Below are 22,145 nucleotides of genomic sequence, written 5' to 3'. Positions count from 1 at the left end.
TCAACACTACCACAGCTTTTATTACATTCATCATTCTGACCCTACTTACTAGCCTCGAATTTGCCTTTGCTATAATTCAAGCCTATGTGTTTACCCTCCTAGTAAGCCTATATCTGCATGACAATAATAATGACCCACCAGACCCACACATGCCACATAGTAAAGCCCAGTCCTTGACCCCTTACAGGAGCCCTTTCGGCCCTCCAAATAACATCGGGCCTAATCATGTGATTCCACTTCAACTCAATAATACTACTAATATTAGGCTTACTAACTAATACTCTAACAACATATCAGTGGTGGCGAGATGTTATTCGAGAGAGCACTTTCCAAGGCCACCATACACCAATTGTCCAAAAAGGGCTTCAATATGGGATAATCTTATTTATCATCTCAGAAGTCCTCTTTTTTACCAGCTTCTTTTGAGCCTTCTATTACTCAAGCCTCGCCCCTACTCCTGAATTAGGCGGGTGCTAGCCACCAACAGGCATTCGCCTTCTAAACCCTCTAGAAGTACTGCTCCTCAACACTTCCGTGCTACTAGCCTCTGGCGTGTCTATTACTTGAGTCCACCACAGCCTTACGGAAGGAAATCGCAAGCACATACTCCAAGCCCTCTTTATTACAATTGCCCTGGGCGTATATTTTACACTCCTACAAGCCTCAGAGTATTAAGAAGCTCCACTTACAATCTCAGACGGAGTATATGGATCAACTTTCTTCATGGCCACAGGGTTCCATGGACTGCATATAATCATTGGGTCCACCTTCCTTATTGTCTGTTTTCTGCGCCAATTAAAATTCCACTTCACATCCAACCACCACTTCGGCTTTGAAGCCGCTGCTTGATACTGACATTTTGTAGATGTGTGTGACTATTCCTTTACGTATCCATCTATTGATGAGGCTCATAATTCTTTTAGTATTAATTAGTACAACTGAATTCCAATCAGTTAGTTTTGGTACACTCCGAAAAAGAATAAGAAACTTAATAATAACCCTACTAACAAATACAGCACTGGCCTCGTTGCTCGTACTCATCGCCTTCTGACTCCCTCAGCTAAACACTTAAACAAAAAAACCAAGTCCCTATGAATGTGGATTTGACCCCATAGGATCCGCCCATCTGCCCTTTTCTATAAAATTTTTCCTAGTAGCAATCACATTCCCCCTCTTCGACCTAGAAATTGCCCTCCTACTGCCCCTCCCCTGGGCAACTCAAACAAATAATCTAAAAACAATACTCACCATAGCTCTACTTCTAATCTCATTATTGACAATTAACACAGCCTATGAATGAACTCAAAAGGGGCTAGAATGAACTGAATATGGTATTTAGTTTAAAATAAAACAAATCATTTCGACTCATTAGATTATGACTAAACTCATAACTACCAAGTGTCCTTAGTGTACATAAATATTATTATAGCTTTCCTAATATCCCTTGTAGGGCTGCTAATCTATCGATCCCACTTAATGTCCTCACCATTATGTCTAGAAGGCATAATATTATCACTATTCATCATGGCAACCCTAATAATCCTAAACTCACACTTTACCTTAGCCAGCATAATACCAATCATCCTACTGGTGTTCGCAGCCTGAGAAGCCGCACTCAGATTATCCTTGTTAGATAGTATCAAATACGTACGGCACCAACTACGTACAAAACCTTAACCTCCTCCAATGCTAAAATTTATTATCCCTACGATTATACTATACAAGGGGTGATCCTTAGGATAAGTTGGTATGACAATGAATACCTTAAAACCATTTGATCCAGAAATTTAGCCTCCAGGAATTATCCTAAGGAAATAACCATGACTGTGCACAAAGATCTGAATGTTATTTATAAAAGCAAAAACAAACACACGAACAAACAAAACCACAGAAACAGTGTAAATGTCCAGCATTAGGAAATTAAGTCAATGGTTTTAAAACAGTACTTCTTTGAGTACAGGACTCCATAGAAGTGTGTTGACAATCACCTCAGAAAATCCCTGGCCCTTCATCACCATTTCAGAGTATTTTCACTTTTATTTCTTGTACATATTAAGGTTACATGTGAGATTTTCTTTAGAAAAAAATGATTCTGTGCATAAAAAAATTTGAAAACCACTGGATTCAATACATTACAGTAATTGATATAACAATAGATATGGAAACAGGTATGTTAACAGATCAGGTTATCCTTGTGTAGTGATTATAGGTCATTCTTTTTCTTGGCTGGGTTTGTCTCTATTTTCCACATTGCCTACAGATAACATGTAATTATTTCTGTAGCCAGACCCAAAAAAAGTGGTTTTTGAAAAGAAGAATTAGTTGACAGCAGTAAATATTCCACAAGCCATTAAAAATTTCCCAGGTTACCATTTTTGGCATTCAAATCATAGGTTTTATAAACCCACTACCATTATGAAATTTTTCCCATGAAATATCATAGGTTGTAGAGAACATTGAAGATGTAGTCCAACCCCCTCATTTTATATTTGAAGAAACTGTGATCCAAAATGTTTTAGTATATTGAAGCTAGGGCTGGGAGCCTGTGGTCTTCTGAGATTCCGTGTGCTTTTTCTGCTGTTCACCTAATTTGTAGAATGGATAGTCATAATTTTCATTTCTCTCATTTTTGTGTACCTAGTCTGAGCATCTGTCATTGTGTTATTGCTTACTTTTTCCTATGAGTGAAAATTTGAAGTACCAGTGGGCAGAATTTCTCTATTTAGAGAAATTGGCACAAACTATAAAACATTAAAATGGGTCCTAAAACTGTCATATGACTCATTGTTCTGATTTATACAATTAGAGTTTTATAATCTACTTTATTCCACTAATTCATTAAATGTGTATGTTCACTTAGATTTATAATTTAGAGTTGGATTAAATAGACCTCAAATAATTCTTACAGTTTGCCTTCACTCTTGGCATCTAAAAGGTAGACATTAGATACATGTTCCATCTGCCCCGCCTTCCTTCTCAGACATGAATGTACTTGGAAATCACTCTTAGTTGTGTTTCAGGATCTTAACTCATCTCTGAGTTATCTTGCTATGATCACATTGACACCCTCCCCAAAATGTTATGGCTTTGTGTAATATTTTTTACATATATGTATATACGTCAGTACTTTCCCATGGTTTTTTTTTTTTTTTTTTTTTTAATGACTCCATGTGTTTGGGACTTCGTTTCTAGGGCTGCTGGAGACAATAGTGACACCTCCCATTGAGAGGTGTGTTTGCCAGTTTAGTCATTTTCCAAATCCAACCAGCTCCCTCTGGGAGCCCTTTGTGATTCTTTTATTTTTATTTTTTTAACATCTTTATTGGAGTAGAATTGCTTTACAATGGTGTGTTAGTTTCTGCTTTATAACAAAGTGAATCAGTTATACATATACATATATCCCCATATCTCTTCCCTCTTGCTTCCCCCTCCCTCCCACCCTCCCTATCCCACCTCTCTAGGTGGTCACAAAGCACCAAGCTGATCTCCCTGTGCTATGCGGCTGCTTCCCACTAACTATCTATTTTACGTTTGGTAGTGTATATATGTCCATGACACTCTCTCACTTTGTCACAGCTTACCCTTCCCCCTCCCCATATCCTCAAGTCCATTCTCTAGTAGGTCTGTGTCTTTATTCCCGTCTTGCCTCTAGGTTCTTCATGACCTCTTTTTTTTTTTTTTTTTCTTAGATTCCATATATATGTGTTAGCATACGGTATTTCTTTTTCTCTTTCTGACTTACTTCACTCTGTATAACAGACTCTAGGTCCATCCACCTCACTACAAATAACTCCATTTCGTTTCTTTTTATGGCTGAGTAATATTCCATTGTATATATATGCCACATCTTCTTTATCCATTCATCAGTTGATGGACACTTAGATTGCTTCCATGTCCTGGCTATTGTAAATAGAGCTGCAATGAACATTGTCATACATGACTCTTTTTGAATTCTGGTTTTCTCAGGGTATATGCCCAGTAGTGGGATTGCTGGGTCATATGGTAGTTCTATTTTTAGTTTTTTAAGGAACCTCCATACTGTTCTCCATAGTGGCTGTATCAATTTACATTCCCACAACAGTGCAAGAGTGTTCCCTTTTCTCCACACCCTCTCCAGCATTTATTGTTTCAAGATTTTTTGATGATGGCCATTCTGACAGGTGTGAGGTGATATCTCATTGTAGTTTTGCTTTGCATTTCTCTAATGATTAATGATGTTGAGCCCATGGTTCTTTTTTGTTTTAATGTTAAGCAGTGAAAATTAAGTAACCCTTTGAACTTGGAGATGCTGAAGAAATAGTGTGAAGTAAGTGTTTCAAATAAAGGAAATTGGAAAGGTTGAAAAACATGTCACTCCCCCAAAACCTTCTCTGAACCCCCAGCTCCCCCCTCCCCACCAAAAGTGAGTAATTCATAATGAAAAGCAAACAGAACAAATACATGGAAGTTTTCAGTTTAGGTGAAGGTGATATTGATTGTTATTGAAAAAAACTAGAAATGAGGGGGACTTTGTAGTGCATTCTTTTTTAACTATTTCCCCCAAGAATCTTAATGTCTGAATTTACTTAAAATGCAGACCTTCCAGGCTTATATCTTATAAAGAGCATTTTGCTAAAAAGAGTTGTAACTTAAACTGAAATAATTTACACAGTTGTTTTTACTAAAATAGTAGATTTGGGATAAATTTTTAAATATTTTTAAATGTCATGGTTTTGCAAATCTGTTTTCTGATTTAGTTATTCTAACTTTTTTAACACATTAGGGCTGCTGTTCATTTACTCTAGGAATCAAGCACAGAAGCTCACAGAATGAAGAATCAAATTTGTAAACAGTTTAATAACTTGAGCTTACATGCAAATTTATTTTCTCATGATTAAACCTTTGATGTAATGCTTCCAATGAAGCATTCAAAGCTAGGAATGCTATGTCAGTAGCTAAATGTTTCAATATTGTGGTACTTCTTGGTTAAAATTTTGAGTTAAATACCTATAGTATATAGTTTTAGAATAGTAGCACTACCTGATTTTATTTTCCAGATAATATTTAAGAAATCACATTTTATTTATATATAAAACTGTACAGCTTTTAAAGCACACACACGTATTACTTCATTTAGTTTTTACACAAAACCTGTAAGAGAGGGAGATGGAAGATTATTCAGAAATGAAGATAGTGAAGTTAGTAACGTACCCAAAATTTCATGGTTGTGCACAGGTTCTTAGAACCTGCTGGGTGTCCACCATTGTTTCCACTAATCTTTTAGCCTCTATAAATGAATATGTGTACCCTAGAATTTCTTACAACTTAATAAAAGCAAGTTGCAAGATTGTACATACATTATAATGGCAATTGGTAAAAAACAGAACAGAAAATAGCAAGTATTTTCTATTGGTGAATAAAGGTTTTGAAAGGTTACATATACACTGTTAATAATGGCTACCTCTGATGCAGATGGGGGTTGGAATTGGGGGCGGGGGTGAGTATCTCAGAGGAGATTTTAGCCTTATCTAAAGTACAGTCTAAGTACATTCGTGTATGACTTGTAGAATTTAAAATAATTTTTAAAAACTGTAAAGAATGTAGAGTTGGATTCTGGGAGTTATTGGACTATCCCAGGAAAGAGAAGGGATAGATTGAGAGGTAAGTGGGGGAGTTACTACGTTTTGTAAATAAAAACAGGTCATCAAGCTGTCTTTGGAATCTCTGTGTAAAACAAAGGAATGGAAAGTAAGTATCTTTTCAGAATCATTCTGATTTGTTCATAGTTTTGGGAAATACTGTGCAAAGAGAAACTGGCTGTGGTGCTATATTGTGCAACAAATTAATATCAATCAAAGTGAGGGGGGGATGTTTGTTTCATCACAATAGCTTTGGTAAATTGAAAGTAGTAAATCCCCCTGAGAACCATGAGTATGTTCTTGTAATTCTGCATTTTATAACTTTTTCTGGTCCTGTGGGTAATTCCTTTGGGCTTTATTCAGAGGGGCGGAGGCATGGACTGTGGTTACCTCCGCTCTCTCTCCACCCTCCTGAGATGTAGCATCTGATTTACAAAAACTTAAAAACATGACTTTTCACAGGAGCTCGCTATTACCTGTTTCAAAGTTTGCTTGAATCAGAAGAGGGATTCGTGTAAAACATCCCCTGACCTTGTCATGTGTTCCTTTAGAAAAGCCAGCAGATCCAGCCCTTAATTCTTGGTTAGTAAGAGCATATCCGTAGCTGGGTGAGGTTCTAGAATAATTTAGCAGCCACCACACATCTCTGACTGAAACCTAAATGTGACTCTTGGGACCAGTGGAATGTGACTTGGTCTGTCTGTGTGAACTTCAGTATCCTTTCTCTGCTAATCAACTTCATGCCTAAAATCTCTAAAAGAAGCTCCCTGTTACAGTTCTTCTCTGACCTTTCTGACTCACACATGTGCTTTTCCATCTGACAGCTTGTCACCTTTATTCCATGCCCAAAGCAGCCAACTGTGGTCTCCACCCTCACTTAGTGGCTCTCTGAAGTGATTCTCCAAGATCCGCTCTTTATAATACAGGCAACCCTCTACATTTATTTGTGATAACAGTAATAATGATAGCAATAATAACAGCAGCCATAATTTATTTAGCACCTACTAAGTTTTCACCATTCACTACATAGATTCTCTCTAGTCTTTACAACAGTCTTGCAAGGTAGGTCTTGTTATCCTCATTCAACTCATGAAGAAACTGAGATACAGGGAGCTTTCCCAAGCGAACTTTCCCAAGGATATGGCAAAGTAAGGATATAGATCCATGTCTAAATAGTATACTCCAAAATAAGCCTGCCTAATAACAGATCTCACTCTATAGTGGTAACAGTGAGGTTCCAATGAACACATATTGCTATCAAAATCAGTTTTTTGCCACACATCAGTTTCTTGTTAATTTCGGTGTTTGCTATAAATTAAACAGATATGAGTTAAACTGTTGAAAGATAGTTGCTATTACCTTTTCCTAGCATTTTCTGCTTCAAAGACTATATTAAATGCTATTTTCAGATATTTATACTAATCTGATTATCTGCTAGTCACATTCCTATCCTAGAAATTGTTCAAAAGAATTGCGTACCACTGGCCTCTGTTCTTCAATAACTACAGCAAAGTCAACACATAGTCAGTCACTGGTTTGGAAAGGTGGAATGAATTCTATTCATTCAAAATCATTTCTTGGTTAAATAGCAGTTAAGAACACAGGCTTTAGAATCATGAGCTCCCAGCTTTTTTGACCTCAGGCAAATTACTTCATATCACTAAACTTTTTTCTTCTCTGTTAAAGGTCATATTAAGAGGTCATAGCTTGTGGTTTTTTGTTTGTTTCTTTCCTCTTGTTTTGATGTTGAATGAGATAATCCATGTAAAACACATAGCATAGTGTATATCTTATGATAATAAATGTTTCTCTTTACTGTTATGTAATTTTTATTTGAAAATAATTGTTTAACATTTGTAGCTATGTAGCATAATGACTTAACACACTTGACATACTGTAAAAATTTGTGATCATAAAACATTGCAAGGTTTTGGTGAAAGTTTTTATTATTCTTAGCTAGATTGAAAATACATACTAATGTGTAGTGTGTATCTTGAAGCCCTTATAAAAAGGCTTCCTTAAAAATTTCTTAATTGGTAGTAAAGATGGAATTAAGAACAGAATTCGTTGTTTGGGACTTTTATCATGTGAAAAACGTATTTTCCCATTGCTGCTTAGATCAGATGAAAATAAAAAGTTATTGAACATCATTATTCCAGTAACATGAGCCATCTTCTTGGTCCTAAATGTCAAAGACCTAAGCATTGCATCAGTGTCACTGGGAAGCCTAAGGCAGAAATGAACAAATAGAAAATTTTGTGTCAGTCAAGGTTCTCCAGAGAAACAGAACCAACAGGAGAGGGGTGTGTGTGTGTGTGTGTATGTACACATATACATACACATATATGCTTTCATTCATACATATATACACACATACGTATATGTATATATGTGCATTGTGTGTGTATATACATAATATATGTATGTATACACACACAGTTCTAGTCAACATATTCTTAGATAGGCAATTGGAAATGAAAGGCATACATACTAGATCTGTCAGTGGATTTGGTATTTGGTCCATTCATAAGGTTTCAGGGACAGTATGAGGAAGAAAAAGAAAAATCTTCAGTGCAAAATTATTGGCAGAAGCTTATCCATCTGACAAGAAAATCTGTTTTCAAACAGTGTACAACTCAACATCCCAGGGCAACAGGGAGAAGGTAGCACAGCTCTCTAGACCTTATTCTGCAAAAGTTAATCCAAAGGGTTGAAAAATAAAGCTGAGTTAAATTTTGTTAATGTTGATGTTTGATTATTTCAGCCTGACAATTTACAACACCATTTTGTAATGCAAATAGTTTTCTTTGCTAACCTTATAGATGATTCAGGATGGAAGTGCAGACAGGTATCTAGAATCTAATCATAAAATCCTTGTGATATATCTCATCCATAAATTATGCAAAAGACTGTGGGTTGCTGTCCGTGTTTTCACCATCTGTACTATGTTCAGTCCTCCCCCAAATGTTTGATTTTCTTATTTGAACATATTTTAAATTAATGAATAAATTCAGTATTATATAAAATATTTACAGTTTACAAGGTACTTCCATATACATTGTCTAATGTAATAATTTTTATTCATCCTTTCATGAAACAGCTTTTGGTTTAATTGATTTTTCTCTATTGCTATTTTGTTTCCAATTTCATTGTTTTTTGCTCTAATATTTACTGTTTCTTTTCTTCTGGTTGCTTTAAGCTTAAATTACTCTTCTGTCTCCTCAAATGGAAGCTTAGGTTATTGATTTTAGATCTTTCTTCTTTTCAAATATATGCATTCAAAGCTATAAATTTCCCTCTAAGTACTGCTTTTCATCCGTCCCACAAATTTTAATAAGTTGTATTTTCCTTTTCATTTACTTCAAAGTTTTAAAATTTCTCTTGAGATTTTTTATTTGACCCATGTGTTTAGAAGTATGTTGTTTGAAAGTAATTAGAAATATGTTGTTTAACCTCCAAATACTTTGGAATTTTCCAGCTGTAACGTTTCTGTTACTGGTTTCCAGTTTATTTCCATTATGGTTTAAGAACATACTTTGTATGATTTCTGTTCTTTTAAATGTGTTAGGCTATGTTTTATAGCCCAGTGGATGGTCCATCTTTGTGAATGTTACTTGTGAGCTTGAGAAGAGTGTGTATCCTGCTGTTGTTGGATGAAGGATTCTATAAATGTCATTTAAATCAAGGTGATTGATAATGCTATTCAGGCCCACTGTACCCTTACTGATTTTCTGCCTGCTTGATCTGTCAATTACTCAAATAAGGGTATTGAATCTCCAACTCTAATAGTGGATTTGTCTGTTATACCTTTTAGGTCTATCAGTTTTGCTTCTTGTATTTTGACCCTGTTATTAGTTGCATACACACTTAGGATTATTATGTTTTGTTGTCTATTATATCTTTTTTTGGTTTTCTGAGAAAAGCATTATTTCTCTGATTTTGAAGGATAATTTCACTAGATACAGACTTTTAGGTTTTTGGGCTTTTTCTTCAACACTTTAAATATTTCACTCCACTTTCTTTTTGTTTGCATGGTTTCTGATGACAAGTCCACTGTAATTCTTTACTTGTTCCTCTCTAGGTAAGATATCTTACCTGTTCTTGCCTCTTTCAAGATTTTTTCTTTGTCTTTAGTTTTCTGCAATTTGAATATGATATGCCTAGGTGTATGTTTTTTGTTTTATTTTTTTTTTCTGTTGTTTGTCTAGTTTGGTATTTTCTGACCTTCCTGGATATGTGGCTTGTTTTCTGTCTTTAATTTTGAAAAATTCTCAGACATTAGTACTTCAGATATTTCTTCTACTCTGCTTCCTCTTCTTTCTTCTTGTGTATTCCAATTATTCATATGTTATACTTTTTGAAATCGTCCCATAGTTTTTGGATATCCTGTCATTTTTCATTCTTTTAATGTTTTGTATTTCAGTTTTGGTACTTTCTGTTTACCTGTTTTCAAGCTCACTGATTTTTTTTCCCTTGGCTGTGTGCAGTCTGTTGATGAGCCCATCAAATATATTCTTCATTTCTATTATAGTGCTTTTGATTTCTAGCATTTCATTTTGATTTTTTTCTTAGAGTCTTCATCTCTCTGCTTACATTGTTCATCTGTTCTTGCAAATTGTCTACTTTTTCCATTAGCACCCTTAACATATTCATTGTAATTATTTTAAATTCTCTGTGTGATGATTCCAACATCTATTCCATGTCTCAGTCAGGTTCTAATGCTTGCTTTTCCTCTTAACACTGTTTTTTTTTTCTTGCTGTCTATCATGCCGTGTAATTTTTTGTTGAAAGCTGGACATGTATTGAGTAATAGGAGCTGAAGAGGACTTTGATGTGAGGATTTATGTTACTGTGCTAGGAGTTGTGCTGTATCTAATGTTTATTGTCAGAAGCTTCAGATTCCCCCGGTGCCCTTGTTTTTGTCTCTCCTCTTATCTTTGGACTTCCCTGAATACTTCTCCTCAAAGAGAGTCTGCATCTTCCAGCTCTTTCAACTCTAATCAACTGTGTTTTACTGAAACCCTATTGGTGTGATGGTATGGTGTAGGAGAAAGGCATTCTACCTTTTTATGATTAAATATCAGTCTTTTAGCAGGCCTGTGTCTTGGGGCTGTGAGTTTCACAAGTGCTTATCTGGTGTTACAGCTCTTTTTCCCCCTCTCCTCTTAAGTGAAATAAGAAAGGGAGGGAGGCTGGAGCATGAGAAATATCCTTACCCCATGTGGGAAGAAACTCAGATCAAGTCTTTTTCCCTGGAGAGTAGGCCTTTGTTACAGAGAGTCTGGGCATATTTCACAAAGATGACTCATTCCCTCCCACCTGCTAGAATCAGGAGGGGATCTTTCTTGGATCTTCACTATGAGAACCTGATGGGATTCCTGGAGGCAAAATCCAGGAAAGGGTGGGGATTCCCCAAAACTGTGCCCACCCCCCACTCCCCCCCAGGAGTTTCTTAATCTCCAGCTAGTCTACATTCAGCCTCCAGAAATGCATTGCCGTTTAACCAATTTATGGCTCCCGGGTCCTCAACTCCAGGGAAACAGATCTCAGCCTTGATAATCTGGATTAACCTATCTCTCCAGATTTTGAGGTGGTGGTTTGCTCTCCAATCTCAATTATCTGATTGGTCCAACAAACTGATGTTCAGTTTGTTCAGCTTTATTTGTAAGGATAGGAGTGATGACTTCCAAGATCTTTACATATCAGAAATGAAACTGGACATCTCCCTTATGTAATACATTAAATTTACTTAATCCAAAACAGAGAACTGAAATATTCTTGACTAAATTCAGTTTTTAACAATTGAGAAATTATAAAAATGTGATTATGTATACATTATATAGAATGATATACAAAGTGGATACTTTTATTAATTCTGTTCAAGAAAGTCAAAACTTAAATGTCTATCTGTATTTCATTCATTTTATGAATACTTATTGCATGATAACTACATTTCAAGTACTCTGATTATATTCTGTACCATGTGATTTATAAGGATTCTCTGCTAAAAATAAATCTTCATTACTTGGACACTTAAAAAGCACATTATTAAGGCTCAAGCTAGCAGTTTCTTGACTGAAAAATAGTTGGGAACAATCTTGTTTCACCTTATTATTTGCATAAAAGGAAATTTTTCATTATTTGTGACTTCTTGTTTAAGAGCTCATGTAGTAATTTAGAGAGCTCAGGGATTTTCTAAATTAATACAAAGAAGTCTAAGTTCTCTACAGTTTTCTTTTCTCTAATCTAAATAAATTGAATTTTTATCCTTTTGTCAATAGTCACTATTCAGAGATTTGTAGAATGCTACAAAATTACCACCCCTTGTGAATATTGGCCGGTAAAGATGTGCTTTTCTTTAGGCATGATAATAACAGTATCACTTTTTGGGGGTGGGGGTTGTGTTGGGTCTTAGCTGCAGCACCCGTGATCTTTGCTGCGGCACGCGGGATCTTTTGTTGCGGCACACGGGCTCTTCATTGTGATGTGCAGGTTACTCTCTAGTTGTAGCATGTGGGTTTTCTCTCTCTAGTTGTGGCACGCAGGCTCCAGAGCACACGGGCTCTGTAGTTTGCGGTACGCAGGCTCTCCTGTTGTGGCATGCAAGCTCAGCAGTTGTGGCATGCGGGCCTAGCTGCCCTGCAGCATGTGGGATCCTAGTTCCCCAACCAGGGATCGAACCCACGTCCCCTGCACTGGAAGATGGATTCTTTACCACTGGACCACCAGGGAAGTCCCAATAATAGTATCACTTTTGAAGGAGAAATGTACACTCACAAAAATCATTACTTTGTCATGTTTTATGTTCATTCAGCTTAGGTAGGTTATGCATGTGTTGTCAAGACTTCAAAATCAGCAGATGAATATGAATAAATTCAGAAAGGAAATAAAATAAATATTGCTGGTAACTTTTAATATTTAGACATGTAAGTATGTAGAATACAAGCACAAAATGTATTACTATATCTTATGTTTCTGCAATGTGTGAAGATTTTCAAAAGCAAAACAAAACAAAAATGTGGGAGGCACTCTGGTGAATTGGAAAGCCTAGGGGACAAAGAGTTGAAAGATTTGGGTTTTAAGCTCTGGTTAGGCCACGTGCTTGTGTGACTTTGAGTTCATTTATCACCTCTCCTTCCTTTTAAAATTTCATACATAAGTGAGACTATTGGATCAGGTCATTAGAGTAGTTTCAGCTCATAAATTATGTAATTCTACGTCACAGTTCACACTAGGATTATGCAATTATAAAATTTATAAAATATGTATAAAAAAAGTTTTGTCATTTTCCTATAAAATTTGCCTGAATTTTCTTTCTTTATTTCTTTCTTTCTCTATTTTCTGTTTCTTTCTCTGTTTTCTTCTTTCGTGTTGGGAAGGGTAGAAGAAGAACAATGAAAAATTTAAATACTTTTCCCAAAGAATAATAGCAATGCTTTCCTTGGATAAAAATTTGTTACTGGACTTACACGTAAACAAGGTGGATAGATGCTTATGTAGAATAGTTGTTGGATCAGCAGAATAGAACATCTTCCATCTGACTTAATCCACCTTCAAACTTCATTTACTGTTTATGGTTTATTTCTTTAGGTTAAGACAGATAGCCCTATGCTTTTAAAATTTCTGTACACCTGATTATTACCAACTTTATCTGCCAAATCATTTAAATTTATTAGGTGCTTTTCTGTGATACCTGATTTGGAGACACCATGTGTTAAGACTTTTGATTTGGAAGAAAGGGAAGGAGAAAACAACTGGATCCTGGGGCATTGCTCAGAGAGGGTAAATTTTGATAGGTAGGTAGATATGAAAGATACATACATATTTAAAATTTTGTATTTGTATAAATGTGACATATATATTGTGTGTATGTGAGTGTATTTATATATATTTGAGGTGTAGGGCAAGATGTGGGACTTGAGGACATTCTGTGAATAAGACATAAAGAAAGGTGAAGCAAAACTACCAAAGTTTGTAGGGAAAACTGAATCCCATCATTTTTCATAAAGCAGCATCTCAGAGTTTGTTCCTTGAAATAGTAAAAAGGAACTGTCCGGCAAATAAGAGGTTCCCTAGCCAATTGCTTTGGGGAAACTTTGCAGGCTATAGCCCTTCCCTGAGATTCACAGTGAACGTTTACATGTTAGCTTTATTGAATCAACATTTCCCAAATGTGTTTGAATTTAAAACACCTTTTACTGGAGTGTCTCATGGGATTTTGGAAAACACTTGCAGAGAGCACTTTCTGTTTACAATTATTACTAATTCTAGTAAGTATCCTCCAGAATAATTGGGATTGACTAAATGTTTTTCTGCTGAAGAATTCAGAGTGTTTTGTGGTATTCATTACCCACAAACTTAAGCTCTAGTATCTAATTTGAAGTAAATCTTTAAATATACATTTGACTTTCCCACTGTTTGCCTTATGGTAATGAAGTGGCATTATTTTATTTCATATAAATGAAATTTTGAATTGTACCATATTTCCAAAATTAATGAAATGATTTATTTTTGTAGATAAAATAATTTACAGTTCTGCAAGTTGAACACAGCAGGACTCTTTCTTTATTCTCATACTTACAGGCTAGTTAACATCCCAGTGAACTGAATGGACCGGCAATTCATTCTTTCCTCCCCCCCACCTTTTTTTTTTGGTTTAGTTGTTTGATCAATCGCATATTAATGAAATTATTTTTTCATAAATTCACAATTTCATCAAATGTGTGTCTTTTGTTTATTTTCTAGACCAGCTGACAAAAAATATATTTTGGATTTTTCTTAGTTCACTAGTAAAGAGAGGAACTTGAGTCTTTATTTTATTGTAGATTTAGTGACAGGATAAAGTGATCTTTTTAAACTCAGTATATAGTATATATAGGAACTAGAATTAGTTCCTATTGTCATAAACAATAGAAATAATAGTGAGATTTATTATTGGCCCATTTCTTGCTCAATGTAATTTTATTTAACAGTTATAATTTAAAATGTAAATAAAGATATGGATCTCCATTTTTGTCATCTGACTAAGCTGTTCTTTCCATGGATACATTCCCACCACACCAGCGACTTTGTCTCTAGTCATAGACCCAGTAGAAGATGTTCTCCACTCCTTATTATTTGTCACCAGTCATACTCGTCTTATATATCACCATCGCTTCTTCCCTCCTCTCCCAAAGAAAATGATGTCCTTTTTCATGACCAAACCTCCACAGTCTTATCTCCTAATACTACCCTATGCTTTATTTATCAGTTACTGTTCTCAAATCAGACTTACTGAAATTCTGCAAATATTTCTCATCCCTTCACTTATATGGTTTTGTTTTGCCTAAACTCTCTGCTTGAAAATTCTTATTTCCTACTTCTTTTATAGTCCTAGCCTTTAAAAGTCACCTCTTCTACCAGACTTTCCTGGAAATCCTGAGTACAGTCTTTCCTCTTTGAGCTTGTAGGCTATTAAGTACATCATCTAATTTTTAATCCATTTTGCCTAGTATTTATGTATGTGAATTACCTCCATACTAGGTTTTTAAGCTGCTTGAATGCTGAGGTAGTGCCCTGGCACCTTCTGTATTCCATTGCACTTAGCAAGATACTTGTACTTTGAGTGTTAGACAAACATGAGATATTTCTTGAATTAATAAATGAGTGAATGAATGTGATTTTACATCAGATTACCTAAGAAAAAGGTTAGAATATACAAGAATTTATAACTACAGAAGCAATTTTGAACAGAGTAGGTTACAAAAGTTTCTCTTAAATTAACACTATAAAAGCAACCAACGTATAGATATTTTAAAGTTGGTTTCATTTATAAAATTGTAGATATTAATAACGTCATTAATATCTAACTTTAACTCTTTATATCTCTTTTCCAAAACGGTCAAAGATGTTTAACTCTTGTCTTTTTCTCTTTTTATCATAAATAGGTATAAATAATACTTTAAACACTCTGTGGACTAAAGAATAAAATATGACAAAAAGAAAATGACCATGACTAACTATTTACACCATCTGTTGGTAGGCTAACAGACATACTTGTGCTTAACCAATGGCATGTATATCTACAAAAGTTCCTAACTACAGAGACGAAACTTAGAGATTTTTTTCTACTCAAATAGTATTTTGTGCCAAAGAAATAATCAAAAGATAATGGGAACAACAGGAACAAAGATTCAGTATAATTGAATTCAAGGTTTAAGTTTTTGGTGTTTTGAACCAAAATAGTTCAAGGAGTAAAAAAATAGCTTCACCAATGGAAATTTATCTTCACTATATTATGCTATAAAAAGTCATGTACTCCAAGTATTTATGACTATCAGTGAAACTTCTAGTGAACTGGCTAAACAAAAATGTTTTAGGAGCAGTGGACATCCAAGTAATACTTACATTACTTCAAAGAATATGTGTGGTCTATAAAAACCATACCAAGAGATTACCATTAGCAGCAAATTCTACCTGAATAGCTTTGTAGGAATTGATTGAGAGGACTTCTGGTTGCCTTATGAGATCACAAGAAAAAAAACAAACAAACAAAACAAATAAAATAATAAGAAGAACAATAACAATAAAACTAGCATAATTATGGTTAAAGGACCATGTTTCAAAAATAAAACACAAAATGGAAAATCTGAATGTAGGCCTGAATTTTAGGTATGCGTAAATTATTAGTGATTTATTACTAGTTCATATAAATTTACTTAGCTTTAGTGATCATGCTTTTCTTCCACCTCTTGACATTGTTTTAGAACTTTTAAAGGCATTTTTAGGACATTTAAAGACATTTTTGTAGAATAGGAGGGTTTTGGGGAGAACCATTTGGTGCTGTGATGAAATCCTTGAATACATTTAGGTAGGTAAATAGAAAAGACAATGAGCAAACTGTTCTTCCCTAGAACTCTATAGGATCATTTCTCAAAGTTTCTTATGTTGAACACTAATACCTCAAGAGGTTAATAAATGCTACTAAGTAAGAAAATGAAGAAGGAATTTGCAGAATCTACAAATACAGTAATCAGTGGATTGAGTAAAACTAAAAGTATTCCTTTACTTCTCGAAGCTTTCAGTATCCTAATGTGCATCAGGGACCCTCAAGAAGAACATATAGTTTGTAGCACTTGCAAAGAATTGTTTGACCTAGGACCAGTTTTTCGTCAAACATCATGTATTAGTATGGAACACACTTTTTAATAAACTGTGCTATTATTTCAAAGTAAAAGAAACAATGATGTGCTTTACATTAGAATAATGTAAGATTATTATAGAATAATCTACCTTACATTTCTGTAATAAAAAATTGTACATAAAAAGATGCCATTAGAAAAGACACACACCACTCTGTCATCATAGAGCTTCCATGTTAGGAAAGTAACTTTGTAAAAAGTTGACAAATATAAAAACTAATCATACACTATGATGTATGCTAAAAACAGGGAGCTGAGATACGTGGTCAGGAAAGACTCGAGGCAGGTAATATTTAAGCTTCATGTAAACAGAAAGAATAGGCTTTTAGAAGTGAGGTATTCTGTGAAGAAGGAAGGGTATATGCAAATGTTCTAAGGTGGATAGAAACTCGGCACGGTTGGGTAATAACATACACAGGAGGTTAACACACACACACACACACACACAGACACACACACACACACGGAGAGGTAGGCAGGCCAGATCATGCAGAGCTTAGAGCCCAAAGTAAGGGAGGTTGGATTTTATTCTTTGTGCTTTGGGAAACTTGCAGGGTTTTAAACAGTGAATTTTGTTATTTGATTTACATTGTGAGATCACTTTTTCTGCTCTATGGTAGATTGATTGAAAGTGGTCCCAAGTGGAACTCTGGAAGACCAGTTAAAAGGCTGCTCTAATCCAGATGAAAGATGAAAGGGGTGATGTATTGTCAGATTCAAGATACAGTTTGATGCTCTGCAGTGGAAGATAAGAGAGAAGTAGCAAATAAGCATGACCTTGATCTCCTTTTCCTCCTCTGCTCTTCTTTCCAGATAGCAGCAGCAGTGATATTTAGCATTGCTTTTTGCCAAAGTATAAATTATATAAATTACAAATCTCTCTTGAGATTGACTTTATTTGATGTAACGTTTGAAAGAGTTCCAAAATGATTGGCAGAAACAATGTGTAAAATCGCTTGGAATCACACCTACCTCTTTGCCTGTTCCATCCATCTTATTCTGACACTTTATTTCAGCACACCCTTTCATTTCAAATGAATCTCATTTTCTTTTATGACACTCTTGTATAGGACATGCAGATGAAAATTAATTTGGTACTATGAGAAATGAGAACTCTTTTAGCAAGGATATGCCACCATGGCATTCTCTGCAATAGCTGTCCTTATCAGCACTATCATTTACACTAGCCAAGTGTTATTCCCCCTAAATTTAAATCTTGCTTCCTACCACTTATGGCCTTTGAGTCCATGATAAAAAAAAACAAAAGCAAAACTAAGTTAGGGAGGGACCTCTTCCATATAGAATGCTTATGCTACACAGACATATTATTCAGACTAATTTTAACTTCACTTACTCAAATTTAAATTACATATACTTTCATATGTTAGCCAAATTCCAAGTAAATGAAAATTATAAAGAAAATAGTTTTCTTTAATATTCGCTTCATTTGTGTTAACGAACTGAATGGCCTCAAAAATCTGTGCATAGAAATATTTTCTCTTGAGTTTTCTAAGATTATTTAGTGAATACACTAATATGCAAGTATTTTAAGTATCTGTTAATAGCAGGTAACAGAAATATGCAGTGTTTTTGCTTTGGGGGATTGGCTGTGAAGAAATACCTAACAGTGAGGATTATTAAACTTTAGACGATTTTAAAGAGTGAGATCAGAGACTACTTTAAAAATAGACTTACTTAAAAAAGAAATCTATATCTGTTATCTATATAATATATGTATATACACACACAAATAAAATATAGCATAGCTCAGTTTCTTTTCCGTGTAGGTCATAGAGATATTTGCCTTAAAGATTGCGTCTTAGATTCTCTCTTTTTAATGAATGAAAAAATTATGTGCTTTAACATTTTCAGTCATTCACCAAAGAATTTTAAAGTAATAGCTATACATTTAGTAGACCTAGTTTCTGTTAGTTCTCTTTGGCCCTGAAATTGTAAATAGGAAGATAAATATCTGTGAAGATATGTCCTTTCACACGCTCTTCAAGCCCTCATTATTTCTCATCTGATGTATTATAATTTTTCCGAACACATCACCCTGCTTCTAGTTTTCCCTTTCTCTGAGCCATTCTCCATCTTGCTGCCAAAATGATCTTTCTAAAACATATCTAATCATGCCATTCCTTGTTTAGATTCATTATTTTAAAATCCAAACCATCTCTCATTGCGTGTAGGACCCGTCAGTGCATCATCTCTTTCTGTTTCTGGTTACACAGCTGAGGTATACCATTGTTACCCCATTTTGAAGTTAGGAGACTGAAGCTCAGAAAGGCTAAAGAACTTCAGCAATGTCACAAAGCTAATAAGTGACAGAGTTTAGGTTACATGTTATATGAATTCAGTCCTTTGAAGTTTGTTGAAAATTTTCTTAGACACCATAAATGTTCTATATGTGCTAGAAGAGAATATGTCTTCATTTGTTGGGTGAAGTGTTCTATATATGTTCAGTGGGTCAAATTTGTTAATCTTCTTATTAAAATCTATATCCACGTCCATTTTCCTCTGGTTATTCTATGAAAAGAGATGTGTTAAAATCTTTCACTACCATAATAAGCTTGTCTGTATCTTATTGTAGTTGTTAACCTGAGGCTATGTTATTAGATAAAATAGTTTTATCTTCCTGAAAACTGGAATCTTTAAATTATTATAAAATCACTCTCATTATTTCTAGTAATGCTGTTTATCTCAATAAAAGATATTAATGTAACCACATGAGTTTTCGTCTTGTTAGCACTTACCTGGTATATATGTTTTTCCATCTTTGTTACTTTCTACCTTTAGATATCCTTACATTTTGGAAATCTCTCTTGTATACTGCATTTAACTGCATTTTTTGTTTGTTTGTTTTTGTTTTGTTTTGTTTTTTTAATCTCATCTGATAGTTTTTGTCTTTCAACTTTTGTCTTTTTACTGTTTTGGAGTAAATATACTGTTTCTCTTCTTTTAGTGGCTACTCTACAATTCCAACATGTTTTCTTAACTTATGAAAGTGTAGAAGTCAATCACGTACCCTTTTGCTCCCATCAGAGAACGCAATATTTGGAACACTTTAATTCCTTTAAACTTTAATTCCTTTAAATTCCTTTAATACCCAAATCCCACAAAGTTATATGTTATTTTAATGTATTTGAGGATAGTTAAATTTTAAATTAAAAAAAAAAAGACATTCTTATTATTATTTCATATATATAGCCAGTGCTCATTTAAATTTATCTACAAATTTATAACTGTCACTGTTCTTATTTTCCTTCTTGGATTTAGAACTGCTTGCATTTTAGAACTACTATCTGGGATTATTTTCCAATTATCTGAAATACATTCTTCAGAATTGCCTTTAATGAAACTCTACTAGAGGCAAACTTTCTCAATTTTTAGTGGGTTGAAAAATGTCTTTGACTTTTGCTCTTGTGAAAATTCTACTGGAGCTAGAATTTGGGTTAGCAGTTATTTTCTTTCAACATGCTAAAGATTTAATTTCATGGGAAATTGAACATTTGCTAACATAATCACTCTTTGGGAGGTAATCTGCCTTTTCTCACTGCCTGCTTTTAAGATTACCTCTTTGTCTTTGGTGTTCTGAAGTTTCACTCTGGTACATCCAAGTGTGAATTTCTTTTTGGTTATTTTGCTTGTGATTTGTGATTTTTAAGGAGAATGATTGGTCACTTTCATTGGTTCCAAAAACTTCTCAGTCATTATTTCTTCAAATATCTCTTCTGTCTTATTCTCTCTGTCCCTTTCTTTTGGAACTCAAATTACTCTTAGGTAAGGCCAGCTTACTCTATTTTCTATGTCTCTTAACCTTTCTTTGACTTCCTATGCTGAATTCTGCATAATTCCTTCTAGTCATGTTTCAGGTTACTAATTCTCTCTTCATATCTGAAAGCCTAATCTCTGTTAAGCCTGACCATTGAATTTTGAATTTCAGGTATTATACTTTTTATTTCTAGAAATTGTATGTGGTTCTCTTTCAAATATGCTTTATCATTGTTTATAGTTTCCTGTTACTATTCTTAAGAGTATCTTTTATTTCTTGAAATTTAGTAAACATTGTTATTTTATTGCTGTCTGTTAGTTCGAATATTTGAAATCTTTGCAACCAGTTTCTGTTGTTCTTGTTTCTACTGTTCTTGTTCATAAGTGTTGTTTCTTTATGAGTGAAGTAATTTTTTACTGTGTGATACTCATTTTTTCTTAGAAAATTACTTGTAGGAATTCTTTGAGACCTAGTATAAAGGTGTTCTCTCTGAAAAATTTTTGTCATTGCTTCTGCCACAAAGGAGCACTAATGGTCTTCAACTACTTTAAACTACCTGGTTTGAGGTGTTCTTGTTTGTTTGTTTATTTTTCAGTTTTATTGAGGTATAATTGACAAATGAAAGTGTAATGTATTTAAAGTGTACAACATGATGATATGTATATATTGTGAAAGAATTACCACAATCCAGCTAACACATTCACCATTGAGGGTTTTGTTCTGTTTGTTTGTTTTTTAAACTACCCAAGTCACATTAATTTGAGCTGCAAATATACCCAAGGGTAAGTTTGTGGTTACTAAATGAATCTCGGGTGACCCACTTCTATGGGGGAGGGTCTCCTCTTTGGGCAAGCCCTAAGCTTTGTCTCTGTACCCCTGTGCCCTGCAACTGTGTGAAAACTGCAGCTTAAGGTCACAAAGTTCCAGTAAATGTCCTCAGGCAAAAAAAGGCTTTAGTGCATTTTAACCCTCTAGGGTCCTGCCTTCCCTTAGATTTTATTCTAATAATTTCCCTAGTACTTTATCAGCTCTTCAATGCTATTAAGAAAAAATATATATATATGTATATATGTATACACACACACACACACACACACACGCACACACTCACACTCCAGCATGTTTAGTTCTTTTAAGCAAGAGGTATTATGCAAACACCTAGCCTTTCAAATATTGGAAACAATCATTCAAATTCATAAGCTAAAATTTAACAAGATTTATACTAAAGGTATAAGTAGAATAACTTAATGGGTAAAGTTAATCAGATGGCTATAAGGCAGCTTACTGTGACATACAAATTTCATCTTTAATAGAAAACAAATTGTGAAAGACCTAATTCAAGGAGAAATAGCTCATAAGGGTTCTTGGGACGGTGAAAAATAACACCAACAAAAATAATGATAGCTAATACTATTAAGGACTTAAAATGTAACAATTTTTCAAAGTGCTTTACATGCATTACCTTAGTTAATCCTTCCACTAAGTCTATGACATACCTAGTATTTTTATCCCCATTTTATACATGAGAAGACTGAGATGCAGAGAATCACAGATTATAAGTGGTATAAAAGG

The 22,145-nt window shown here is 34.5% G+C and overlaps 1 protein-coding gene and 1 long non-coding RNA gene across 9 annotated transcripts in view; one reads left to right on the top strand and one right to left on the bottom strand.

Moving 5' to 3' along the window:
* Positions 1–22,145, top strand: part of XRCC4 (X-ray repair cross complementing 4) — a 265,655-nt gene that overhangs the window by 200,481 nt on the left and 43,029 nt on the right. The gene's annotated exons all lie outside the window — the stretch shown is intronic.
* The window catches only part of LOC309659031, a 157,816-nt gene continuing 137,162 nt past the window's right edge, over positions 1,492–22,145 (bottom strand). Inside the window, exon 2 of the long non-coding RNA XR_014262523.1 lies at positions 1,492–3,666. This is a non-coding gene — a long non-coding RNA (uncharacterized lncRNA). The remainder of the gene's footprint in view (positions 3,667–22,145) is intronic.

The sequence above is a fragment of the Balaenoptera physalus genome, assembly GCF_965194825.1.
Source record: "Balaenoptera physalus genome assembly, chromosome: 3".
NCBI classification, from domain to species: Eukaryota; Metazoa; Chordata; class Mammalia; order Artiodactyla; family Balaenopteridae; genus Balaenoptera; species Balaenoptera physalus.
Note: the sequence above shows the minus strand (reverse complement) of the source record. Positions and strands in the feature narration are given on the sequence as shown.